The following is an 11,587-nucleotide window of genomic DNA, read 5'->3' on the forward strand; positions in this document are numbered from 1 at the left end:
CTGCTTGGCAACAGGAACACTGAAGGCCTTGCCCAGAGAGGGACCAGCCAGATGGACATTCTGAGAAGGGCCCCCTGCACTGGCGGCCATACGGGGCCATGGAGGAGGCTGGGGCAAGACCCAGGGAGAGAGGGTGAAGGGTGGGGCCTGGCTACCCTGCCCGTTCTGATTCTATGGTTAATAATAAACAGCTGATACTTCATAGAGTTCCTATGTGTCAGGCACTGTTCTAAGCACTTCACACCGATTAACTCATTTAATCAGCACAAGAACACTGTAAAGTTGGCACTGTGATTTACTCCCATTTTGCAGGTAAGGCGACTGAGGCTCAGAGAGGTTAAGTCACTTGCTCAAGGTCACAAAGCAGGGAAGGATTACGGCTGGGAATCGAGCCCAGGTTCTCAGACTCCAGAGTCCACTCTTAACCACTGACCTTGGCTGTCTCCTCTACCCAGGATCCCACAATCCTACATTCTGGCAGAGAAAACCCTCTCTCAACAGGGCCCCTGGCTGCCTTCTGAGGCTTCAAGAATACGTCAACAAGCCCCTCAAAGCATGTGGACTGACCAGCTCCCACTCACGGCTCTGTTGCTGACCTGTGAGACCAGGGCGAGTCCCTGGACGTCTCTGAGGGACCTGTGTCCGGTCTGCAAAGTGAGGATGAGCACGCCTTCTTTGCAGGATGTGTACGAGAACCACGTGTTGCTAGCCAGGGTGATAACCACATGAGTTAGCTAGGAGGCAGCGGGCAGGGGACGCACGGAGCCTTTGCCTCACGCCTCACCTCATCTCCACAACAGCTACAATCATTTCTCCCATTTTAGAGGTGAAAAACATGAGGCCCAGAAAGGAACACCTCACCCAGGGGGACACAGCTTGCCAGTGGCAGAGCTGGGGTTTGAACTACAGTTCGCTCAACAGGGCCTAGTACGCGCTTAAGAAATGTAGTCATCCCTCTTGCCCAAATGTGGACCCAGTGTGGCTCCGACCCCACCAGGGTTACCGGGTGTCTTTAGGGGGCGAGAATGAAGAGCAGGACATGCTCATTCCTGGGGTCCAGGCCTGTTGTTGCTGAGGTGTCTACCTTCAGGGTCTCCTGAATGTCCCCTGTGCCCATGGGTAGCTGTGTTGGGCAACTGGGCCGGGTGTGAATGGCCCTGTTCCTGGCTTGATGTCTGGCCTGAGGCCTCGCCATCTCCCCTGGAGGGCTGGGACAGCACATAACCTTTGGGGGTAGCAGCCGGTACCACGGACAGAGTCCTGGCCTTCTGGGCTCTCACCGGGCAACCTTGGGCGATTCTGGTCTGGGCCTCGGTCTGCCCTTGAGTCCAGTGCACACAGCAGGATGATGGGGGCGGGAGGGTCAGCTTCCCCCCAGCGGTGCCCTTCCCAGTCGGGAGAGCTGGCCTGAGCCACTGCACTTCCCCCAGCCCGGGTGTCCTCCTCTGTAAAGGGGTCCCGTCACGGCCACGAGGGGCGAGGGGACGCATGAGCAGACAGCGCCGCACACAGAAGCCCTTGGTCAGTGACACTCTTATCGTTAAACCGGTTACCGTGAAGGCTGCAGTGAGGCTGGGGGAGGCCACCAGGTGAAGGCTCACCGGTCACCGTTCAGCACCAGCGCCGCCTGCATTCACCTTTAGCTGCCGCAGTCCCACTGTCGAGGTCTGACTCTGGAGTTCAGAGGTTCCCGGGAGAAGCTTTTGGAGGTCCCAGGCTGAGGGAAGCTGTTGGAATTCCCTCCCCCTGAGGACGTCTGTGCAGACTCCGGCCTCTGAGAGCCTGCACCCCAATGCCCAGCCACTCTTAATTCTATTACCACTGCCTAAGCATGGGGTGGCCACGGCCACCGACTCCTCCCTACACTGGCCCCATTTCAAAGATGAGGAAACTGAGGCCCAGTGAGCTCCAAAGACTGTGGTTGAAGAGGCCAAGCCTTGGGCACAGGAGGTGTTCATGGTCCAGCCCCCAACTGGGCATCTGCCATCGCCTACCACCTTCGACCGAGGGCTGCATGTGGCCTGACACACGCTAAGTACTCAGCCAATATTGGTCTTATTGATTTCTATCCTCTTCCCTTTTCAAGATCCTCTGAGTCTGGAAACCCGAAATTGGCTGGGGGTGGGATGGGGAGAAGGGCCTCGTTTTAATCTGAAGTGAGTCATGTAAGTTGATAAATTTAGAAGTGGCCTAAAGAGCTCTTAATCTCTTGCCTTCAGATAATTGCTAGGAAGAGGCTGGTTCTCAGCAACCTCTGCGTTGCAAATACACATGACCACACGGCCACTGTCGGTGCCCTGCCCGGGTGCCCCTCACCGGCCTGCAGCACCCGTACCCCAGCCGCTGGGCTGTTATACCTTCTACCTACCTCCTCCTCTTGAGGAATCGTCCTGGGATGAAAAGGAGCTCCTGCTGTCTCAGGCTTGCTCCCACGGACCCCAAGCCGAGATCCACACTGATGCGCGCACACAGCCGCAAGCTCTTTCACTCCAGCCCTGTCCCTTCCCCGTGACCTTGACCATCAGCAATGCCTGGGAAATTTCAAATCTTACACATTTAAAGTCCCAGGGGGCCCAACTGGCTCCAAAGTCCTTGTTTCAAAGATGGGAAACTGGTGCCCAGGGAAGGACCGTGACAGATCCAAGGTTACTTGGAGTGTTTGTCAAGGCCAAGCTGCACCCAGGTCTCTGCTCCCCCTCTCCCATCCCAATCCATCCCGTGGCCCTGACGCTGCCTGGTGTCCGGACCAGCTCGGCAGTGGGGCTTCTGCTCCCTCCAGGAGGGAGTTTTGCTGTGTCAACTCTGCAGCAACCACCGAGAAGGCACTTGGAGGCCAGGAAGTGCTGGCGGGTAGACTTGCAGGGTGGTTGGCAGGCTCTGCTGACCTTGGGCACAGCCCAGCGCAGCCCCTTCACCTGTGCTGTGGCGAACAGGCAGAAACGTAAAGGAAGAAGCAAACCACTTCTGATGAGAACCCTAACCCATCAGATACTGCATCTGGCTGCAGCTTCTTCTCGAAAGCCTTCCTCCCCTGGCAAGAACTCCCTTCTCCATAAGAGTCACACAGTCCCAGACTGACACGGGCGAGGAGGCAACATCAGGCTGCTGCCTGGGTGCTGGGGTGAGGTTCCAGCTCTGGGGAGGGCCAGCTGTGTGACCTTGGGCAAACCAACGTGCAGCCTGGGCCTCAGCTGCCCCATCTATAAAACGGGTGCAGTCTGTCTTCTTATGACTTTATTGAGCCCAGTGTCCATTTTAGCTCTATTTATGGAACTAGAAGAGACTCATTAGGAGCCCATTAAATAATAATTGCTTACACGTCTGTCACGCACTGCCTTAGGCACTTTAATTTTAATTCTCACGGCAATCGTATGAATTGGATACTTCTGTTATCTCCATTTTACAGATGGTGGGCACCAAGGCGCAGAGAAGTCAGGAAACTGGCACAACGTCACATGGCAAGGAAGCGGTGGAGCAGGAGTGGGAACCCCGGAGTCTGTGCTTTAAATCCCTCCCTGCACTACCATCCTTGCTGTTTCCTTTGGAATGCCAATGATTAGGCACCTACTGCATATGGGTACTCTGCTGGGCATGTGATATACACGAGCTTGCTAACTTCTCACAACAGCCCTGGGAGGCCAGGATTCTCAGGCCCATTGTTTCAGAAGAGGAAATGAAAGCTCCTATGAGATGCACAGAGATGCCCAAGATCCCACTGTGACTGAGCTGGGGACGCAGGTGGGAGACGGGTTTGTTCCCATCAGCCTGGTGGCCCTAAGTCCTTTATAGGTTTTATCTTATTTACCATATTTCACCGAATCTCAGGTGCATCCACTACAAGAAGCATCGCTACTTTATGTATCGTTAAGAAAGAGAAAGGCATGGCTGGGTCTACTATGATGCGCCACCCGTTGTAACAGGCACCCTGACTGTCAAAACGTGCATCTGGGAATCCACGCGATTCAGCTTTCATCACCACACCCTACAAAATAGGCACTGTTATCACTCCCATTTTACAGCTGAGGGAACTGAGGCTCAGAGATGAAAGACACACAGCTGGGCAGGGCTCGGGCCTCAGGTTTGAGGCTGGGTTGGCTGGGCCCAGACTTGGTCCAGCGAGGCAGGGGTATCGGGCACCAGGCTGTACGAAACTCCCCGAGGCCCCTGCAGTGGAGACCCCAGGCATCCAGCATGGATGGGTGGAGCTGCCCAGGCCAGTGTGGAGAAGGCCACCACTTCATAGACAACTTCCCTCGTGGTGGCCTAAGCGACCTGCTTCTTTCCTTGGAAGCTACATGGCTCTTGGACCCAAAACAGAGTCATCCACTCACAGCTTCCTCCCACAAGCTCTCGCAACCCCAAGCTCCACTACAGCACAACTTCTCTGGGTCTTTGAAGATCGAATCCACCCCACCCCTTTGACTAGGATTTGCCCCTTCTAAGGACATCTTTAAGGAAGTCCTCTGGGGGTGTTTCCCCAGGAGCAGGACAGAAATTCAACTTCTTTCAAATGTCTGACATGATTGGGGCTCCACCTGTGACAGTTTTCTGTCCATCATGTCACATACACTATCTTGTGAGACAGGTTTCTTTAACCCCACTTTACATGTCAGGATGCCAAGCTCAGAGAGGCAAAGCTACTGACTCAAGGTCACACAGCAGTAAACGCTGGCATTAGGATTTCAATTCAAGTCTTTCTAATGGCACGAGAGGAGGCCACTTTAACATCGATCTCTGGGCAGGCCCTGAGCCAAGTGCTTCCTCTGCATTACTTCACCAAATTCTCACACAAGTAATAGTATGATAATAACACTATTATAACACAACACTATTATTACCCCCATCTTACACATAAGGAAATATCCCCTGGGCCTTCAACTAGAACATAACCCCAGGCAAGGCACCTTACTTGAATCCCATTTGCCTCTCACAGCATCAAAGAAGGTGGGTACTAATGTTACCCCCTTTAGTGCAGGAGTAAACTGAGGTTAAGACACTAGTTCAACCACACACAGCTATTTCATGGTAGAGCCACTCATTAGGATGTGGCTTGGAATAAGCAATTACCCTCCCACACATTAAATTAAAAAAATTTGCAAAGTGCTTTTGTATACATTTTAGCTATCAGTGATGACTATGATGATTAGCATTTTAGAACTTGCCAATTACCCCACGAGGTGGTGTTGCTGTTCCCATTCTCCAGATGAGAACACTGAGGTTCACGGAGAATAAGTAGCAGATAAGAAGGGACTGTGGGCTCTCAACCCTCTGCCCCACACTGGTCTCCTGGGGCCAGCGGGGCTCACTCATGCCCCCGGGCTGCCCTGTCCATCCTCAGCTCTTCTCTCTGGGGCCCAGGAGCCCCGCAGGCCCCGGGTGAACACAAGGCTGGCTGGAGGTCCCACCCCATGGGTTCCTGGCTGCGGGCAGCTCCCATGCAGCTCCAAAAAGGTAGAAAGGAGAAAGCGCACCAGAGACCTGGGTTCAATCCCAGCTCTGCTCCCACTTGCCGTGTGACTCGGGCACCTCTTAATTCCCCAGGTCTTGGTTTCTTTGTCTGTAAAATGGGTAAGAGTGAGGAAACGCGGCACTTTGCAAAAGGACTTACTAGCAGTAAATACTCAATAAACACAGTCGTCCCAAGACCCCCTGCAAATACCAAACTTTGAGGATGCTCAAGTCCCTTCCAGGGGGCCTTCCGCATCCGGGGGCTCCACATCTGCAGACGTGAAGGCTGACTACAATCATGACTGTAACGGGTTGAATAGTGTCTCCCCAAATTCACATCTACCCAGCACCTCAGAATGTGCCCGTATTTGGAAATAGTGTCTTTGTATATGTAGTTAGTTAGAGATCTCAGTCATCCTGGATTTCAGGTGGGCCCTATATCCAATGACCGGTGTCCTGATACAAAGAGGAGACACACAGAGGGTGAAGTGAAGACGGCCTCGAGATGGAGGGATGCGGCTACAAGCCAAGGAATGCCGCGGGTTGCAGGCACCACCAGAAGCTGGGAGAGAGGCAGAGGGTGGAGTCTCCCTCAGGGCCCCCAGAGGGAACTGGCCTTGCCAACATTGTGCATTCAGAAACCCAGCCTCCAGAACTGTGAGAAAATAAATTTCAGCTGTTTTAAGCCACTCAGTTTGTGGTCATTTGTTACGGTGACCACAGGAAACACACACAGCAGCTGTAACTACTGCAGTTGTTAATGCCTCTGACTTGCAGTGGCTCAGACCCTTTACCCTAAGGGCCTAAGGGCAGGAGAATCTGCTCCCACTGAGGACATGAAGCAGGCAGGATCACTGTCCCTTCCTTCAAGGGGAGAGCATGGGACCAGGGCGCTGACACAATTTGCCCAAGGTCACCTGCCAGTGCCTGAGGTGGGCCTGGAAACCAGGTCACCTGACCCTCAGACCAAGGCCGTCTCCCCTATACCCAGGGGCCTCTGCAGCCTCAGGAACCCCAGCCTTGATGTCCCTCCCCTTGGCCCCATCAGGCCCAGCCATCTCGCCCTGCATCTGACCCTGCAGAGGTTTCCTGGATTGTGCATGATGATTCCAACGTCTGGAGACCAGGGTGAAGCCCTTAGCACATCACCTGGCACATGGCAGGTTCTCCAGAGATGCTGAAAGCATCACTTATTTTTTATTGTTGTCATACTGCAGTCCTATGTAGTGGGCAGCCTGGGAAACACAGTCCCATTTTACAGATCCAAAACCACGGCTTGAAGAGGCAAAGGGGCTGACACAAGGGCACTCTTAAGCAGCAGAGGTAGGTTTTAAGCTCACACCTTCTGATTCTCAATCTCGACGCCTTCCATTCACTAAGCCATAAATATGGGCCACACCCTGAGCCCAGCACTCTTCCACTTGCCCCTCGCCACGGCCTGAGAAGTGGGTACCATTGTCATCCATTCTACAGATGGGTGAACTGAGGCTCCACCCAAACATGTGGAACACCAGGGCCTTGCCATCTCCACCTACTTCCAGCTCTTAATGAGGGGTAAAGCCAGACATCCAGTTGTCTCCAGCCAGGGGGACATTCTCCCAAAATAATTTGTTTGAGGTTCCCACGGGGACGGAGAAATGAATTACTGCAGGTTCAATGTTCTGGCTTTGGAAAGTGCAGGGTGGGCTGGGGGGCGCCCAGATTCCAGGCAGGACACCCACCCCTGCCTCCCACATTGCACTGTGTGCTCCAGGCAGGGTTGGGGGAGGGACCTGTCCACCCCCTACAGCGTGTGTGTGCACGTGGCACCCAGATCCTGCACCTCAGACACCTCCACTGCAGCCCTTTGGGAGCTAACGGAGGCTGAGAGGAGTCATAGTCTGTACCTCAGGCTCCCCCATGGCCCCAACCTTGACCATGCAACTACTATGTGACAGCTGTTTCTTAATTTTAATTAAGCAGCTCTGCCCTAAATCTATCCCCCTTCTAGGGAAGGGCAGAATGAGGTTTACATGTCCCCCACTGTCAGATGGCTGGGGAGAGGCACCACCAGGACTCAAGGCCACGGTCCAGTGACTCTTTTTGGAGCCCTCATTGCAGCCACACTGGATTTGAAGGTTGCCCTGCTCCCAGAAGGGCCTGATTTAACTGTGCAGGCTGAAGCCAGGGGCTGGGGGTGGGACGGGGGACTGGAGGGCTGGAGACCCGAGTTTCAGTCTCCCTCCGGCACCAACGTGCCAGGCACCCTCAGTTTCCCCAGATGTGGCAGTGGCAGGGGAACAGCATGATGCCCAGGTCACCCCCAGCTCCAAGAGCCTGTCAGCTCCCCGAGCTCATTCTCATGCACCTCGGCTCCCCCACGGCACAGAGCCATAGAGATGAGAACCCTGGGGCTCCCGTGAAAAGGCAGCCCCCAGGACCTCCTGACTTCCTGGGAGACCCAGAAATCTGCCCCCACCAGGTGATTCCTTAAGTGCAGTCGTGCTTGAGACTCACGGACCTAGAAGTTCCCATCCTTGCTCCCCCTCGTGACCTTGGCCCATCGCAGCACCAAGGTGCTCTGCTGCCCTGGCTCCCAGCCCTGACGCCAGTCACAGCTCTGTGCACAGTCCTCTACAGGAGTCCAGGGCCCCGGCCACTGTGGGCTAAGGCAGGGCAGGGACAGGTCTACCCTGGTCACACACGAGGACACTGAGGAGCAGAGAGACAAAGCGACTTGCCCAAGGTCACACAGCTGGCCAGGAGCAGAGCCTGGGTCTGGCGTAAGCATCCTTTTAACTTGGACTCAAACATCTGGGGGAAACCAGGGGCCCAAACAGGCCTTTGCTGCTGCATGCCTGGGACCTGAGACGGGCTAGCAAGACTCCCCACTCTCCCTAGAGTACAGTATGACCTTGGACAAGTCCCTTCCCCTGGCTGGGCCTCAGTTTCCCTCTTCTCATTGGGTCTGGGCCAGGGAACTTTAGAGCGCACAGTCTGCTTGGCTTTCTAGGTGCTGTCAATTCCGTGGGGTCCTGGGATGGCAGAACTGTCTGGCTGCCTAGGACAAGGCCACGCCTGCCTGTGGAGGGCTCCGCCTTCACCCACAGGAGACCCTCTGGACCCTTTCTTGGAGCCTCACCCCCAAATCCTAAGTTCTTGGCCTACTGGTGCTCAGGAAGTTGGCACCCCAAATTGGAGCTGGCCTCACCCAGGAGGGGAAAGGAGGAGAGGGTCCAGGAGGGCAGGCAGGGAGCCTGACGGCCTGGCTTCCAACCCATCTCTGACACGTTCCAGCTGTGTGACCTTGGGTAAGTGTCTTCACTTCTCTGCACAGCTTCCGCATCTGGGGCGTGAGAATAATGAGGCTATGAGAGGCCCCACTGAAGCGACGCACGCAGAGTCATCAGCTCAGCGAATGTTAGAGGGCTCATTATCATCTACCCCTGCCCCTTGACCCGCACCTGTGCTGGGCAGGGAGAAGTGGGGTGGGGGTAGTGGGAAAACAGCGGGAAGGGACCAGCCACGGGCAGCTTTTCTGACCTTCGGTTTGAAGAGGACTTTGGAGGCTGCTGGAGGCATCCCAGGCCCCAGCTTTCTGAGACCCCACAGCCATGTGCCGGTTTTCTGGTGCCAGAGAAGGGGGTGGTGGGGCTAGTCCAGGCTCCTGGTGGTCTGGAGCTGCCTCTAGACCGGTAGCTGGTCTGCCCTGGTGGGCAGTAGCTCCCGCCCCCTCCTCTGTTTCCTTTCCAACTCCGGGCAGCCCTCTTTGCAGAACATCAATAACCCAAGATGGCCTTGCTGAGCCCAATCGTGGCTTCCTGGGAATGAAGCCTGGCCCTCCCCTTAGGCCTGTGTGGGAGCAGGTGTCCCTCTGTCCCCACAGGCAGTTCCTGAGACGCAAGCCTCTCCCCAGCGCCTAGAGAGGCACCTTCGCTCCCACGGAGGATGCCTAGCTGCTGAGGGGCAGGTGTGCGCACAGAGCACCTGCAGAGGTGCTGCATCTGTGTGCCTGGGCTGTCTTTGTACCTGTGCAACGTACATTCACCTGTGGGCACATTCCAGCAGGCTGTGTGCCTGCCAATGCCCAGACAGGCATGCAGATGGCACTCAGGACACCACATGTGTGTGCCTGTCACTTTCACAGGGGCCAGCCCTCACATGGACGCATGCCACATTTGCGGCTGCTGCAGGGCACCGCGGTGTGCAGGCCGATTCACCCACGGGCAGCCTACTGCATTCCTGTGTTGGTGCTACATGCATGTGCGGGCATGCTGCACTCCCAGGTATGAGTGTGAGTGTGTGTGTGCGCGTGTGTGTGTGTGTGTGTGCGCATGCTGCATTCGTGTATATGCTGTATTTTGCAGGTGAGCAGTGGTATTCAGGAATGTGAGCTGTATTCACATGTGCTGGGTGTATCTGAGGGCATGGGCACGCCGTATGTGTGTGTGTGATTTGAACAAATACGATGCACTACTCTGTGTACTATATTTGTACATGTGCCCCTGTGCAAATCTGTGGATGTATATATGCCTTGATGAGAATGGGACTGGGGGTACAAAGGTGGCTAAATAATATGGGCCATCAACCTCTTTCCTGGACCCTGCCAGCAGGGTTCCCCCAGAGCTGCAGCCCCCTCCCTGCCACTGCTCCTTCAATGAAGTTAACAGGCGGAGGCCCCCAAGGCCTGTGCCCCAAGCCCCCTCGCATTGCACACGTCAAAGCAGAATTTCTCCGGAGGGCGCCCGCCACTCCTGGAAATGCCCCAAACATCAGCTCTGCCTCCTCCCAGTGATTTGGAGAGCAATGCAGGTGAGGAAAGGAGCCCGTTCTGTGCCAGGCAAGGGGGGCTCAGAGTCACACGAAGACCCTCTGCTGGTCCAGCCTGCTGCTCACTTACCCTTCTGAAGGTCGAGCCAGGCTGGGTCTCTGGGTGGAGGCCCCCAGATCCCCGGGGCTCTTGCCTGACTGGGGCAGTCCAGCCACAGAGACCCCTTGCCACGTGACCTGGGTGAGCAGAGGACAGCCGTGGTGTGGAACGGCCACTTGGCTAGAAAGAGTGGCTGCCCATAGCAGCCCACCCTTGGGGAGTGCAGAGGCCCCTTGCTGGATTTCCCAATCTTGACCCTGCCAGGGAGCAGGGAGGAGCCCCAGGTGCCTAGGGCTCAGCCAGAGGCCACCGAGGCTGGCAGAGGAACGGGGCTTTGGGGAGAAAGTGTCAACTCCACCACCCAGCATGACCGCTACACAATGGCCCGGCCACCCCGCTCCTGCCCCTCTCCTGGCCATCTCAGGGACCGGGGGACTTGTCCATGCCACCACACACCCTGGCTGGCCTGACCCGGTGGCCCGGGGCACACAGCAGCCCACCCCACCAAGGGGACCCTCCACGGGGGCATCCTTCTGCCTCTTTCCTGGGACTCTGGCCGCAGTGGGCAGGGGGCACCCTCTGGTCCTCTGTTTCCCTGGGACGCAGCTCAGAGGGAAAAGAACCTTGCCCCACACTGTCGGCTGGCCGGCCCTTGCGTAACATCCATTAGGGGCATTTGCTGTCCAGAGGCTGCCGGAATCTGCCTGAGATCCCGGGTATCCGCCTGTCCGAGGCCCCCCTGCCCGTGTCCCCAGCGCCCCAGCCCTCCCCCCAACACACGGACCCTCACACTAGTGCCTCCCTCAGCGGCGGCTCCCAATGCAGCCTCAGCTGCTGTCAGATAAACAAGCCCGGCTCCCCCCCCCCCCCGCCCCCCCCACCCCCCGCTGCCGCCGCCGCCACCACCATCAGCGCTGAAAAAAACCAAATGAAATGAAACAAAATAAAATGGGTGAGGGAGGAAGGGGAGAGCGGAGTGGGGCGCTTTTTATTTTTTATTTCTCATGCTGGGGGATGCCGGTACTTACTTGGCTATGAAAATCGCCACAAATCCGGCACGGTTTCCAGGCGGGCAGCCCCGTAATCTCGGTGCGGCAGCTGGTGCCGCGGCTGAGCCCAGCCAGTGTGCCCGGGTCCCTCTGCAGACTGTACCATCCTGCCCGAGGAGGGGGGGGGCGGGGGGGGGGGAGGCGCCGGCGCCGGCTTCTAGGAGAGCATCTCGCCCGGCAAAATGCAGTCTCCGGGGAGGCAGAGGCCGCTGCGCTGCTGGAGGCTGGAGGAGGGGGCAGG

At 56.5% G+C, this 11,587-nt stretch overlaps 1 protein-coding gene across 13 annotated transcripts in view; it reads right to left on the bottom strand.

The window, feature by feature from the left end:
• ATP2B2 (ATPase plasma membrane Ca2+ transporting 2) overlaps window positions 1-11,587 on the bottom strand; it is a 351,715-nt gene that overhangs the window by 149,603 nt on the left and 190,525 nt on the right. The window contains exon 1 of one of the 13 annotated variants that reach the window (XM_067755443.1): window positions 11,326-11,462. The exons of the other annotated variants lie outside the window; for them this stretch is intronic. The gene's annotated coding sequence lies outside the window, so the exon portion shown is untranslated. Of the gene's footprint in view, window positions 1-11,325; window positions 11,463-11,587 lie in introns of those variants that run through there. 13 annotated transcript variants of the gene reach the window in all.

This window comes from Pseudorca crassidens, chromosome 10 (assembly GCF_039906515.1).
Source record: "Pseudorca crassidens isolate mPseCra1 chromosome 10, mPseCra1.hap1, whole genome shotgun sequence".
NCBI lineage: Eukaryota > Metazoa > Chordata > Mammalia > Artiodactyla > Delphinidae > Pseudorca > Pseudorca crassidens.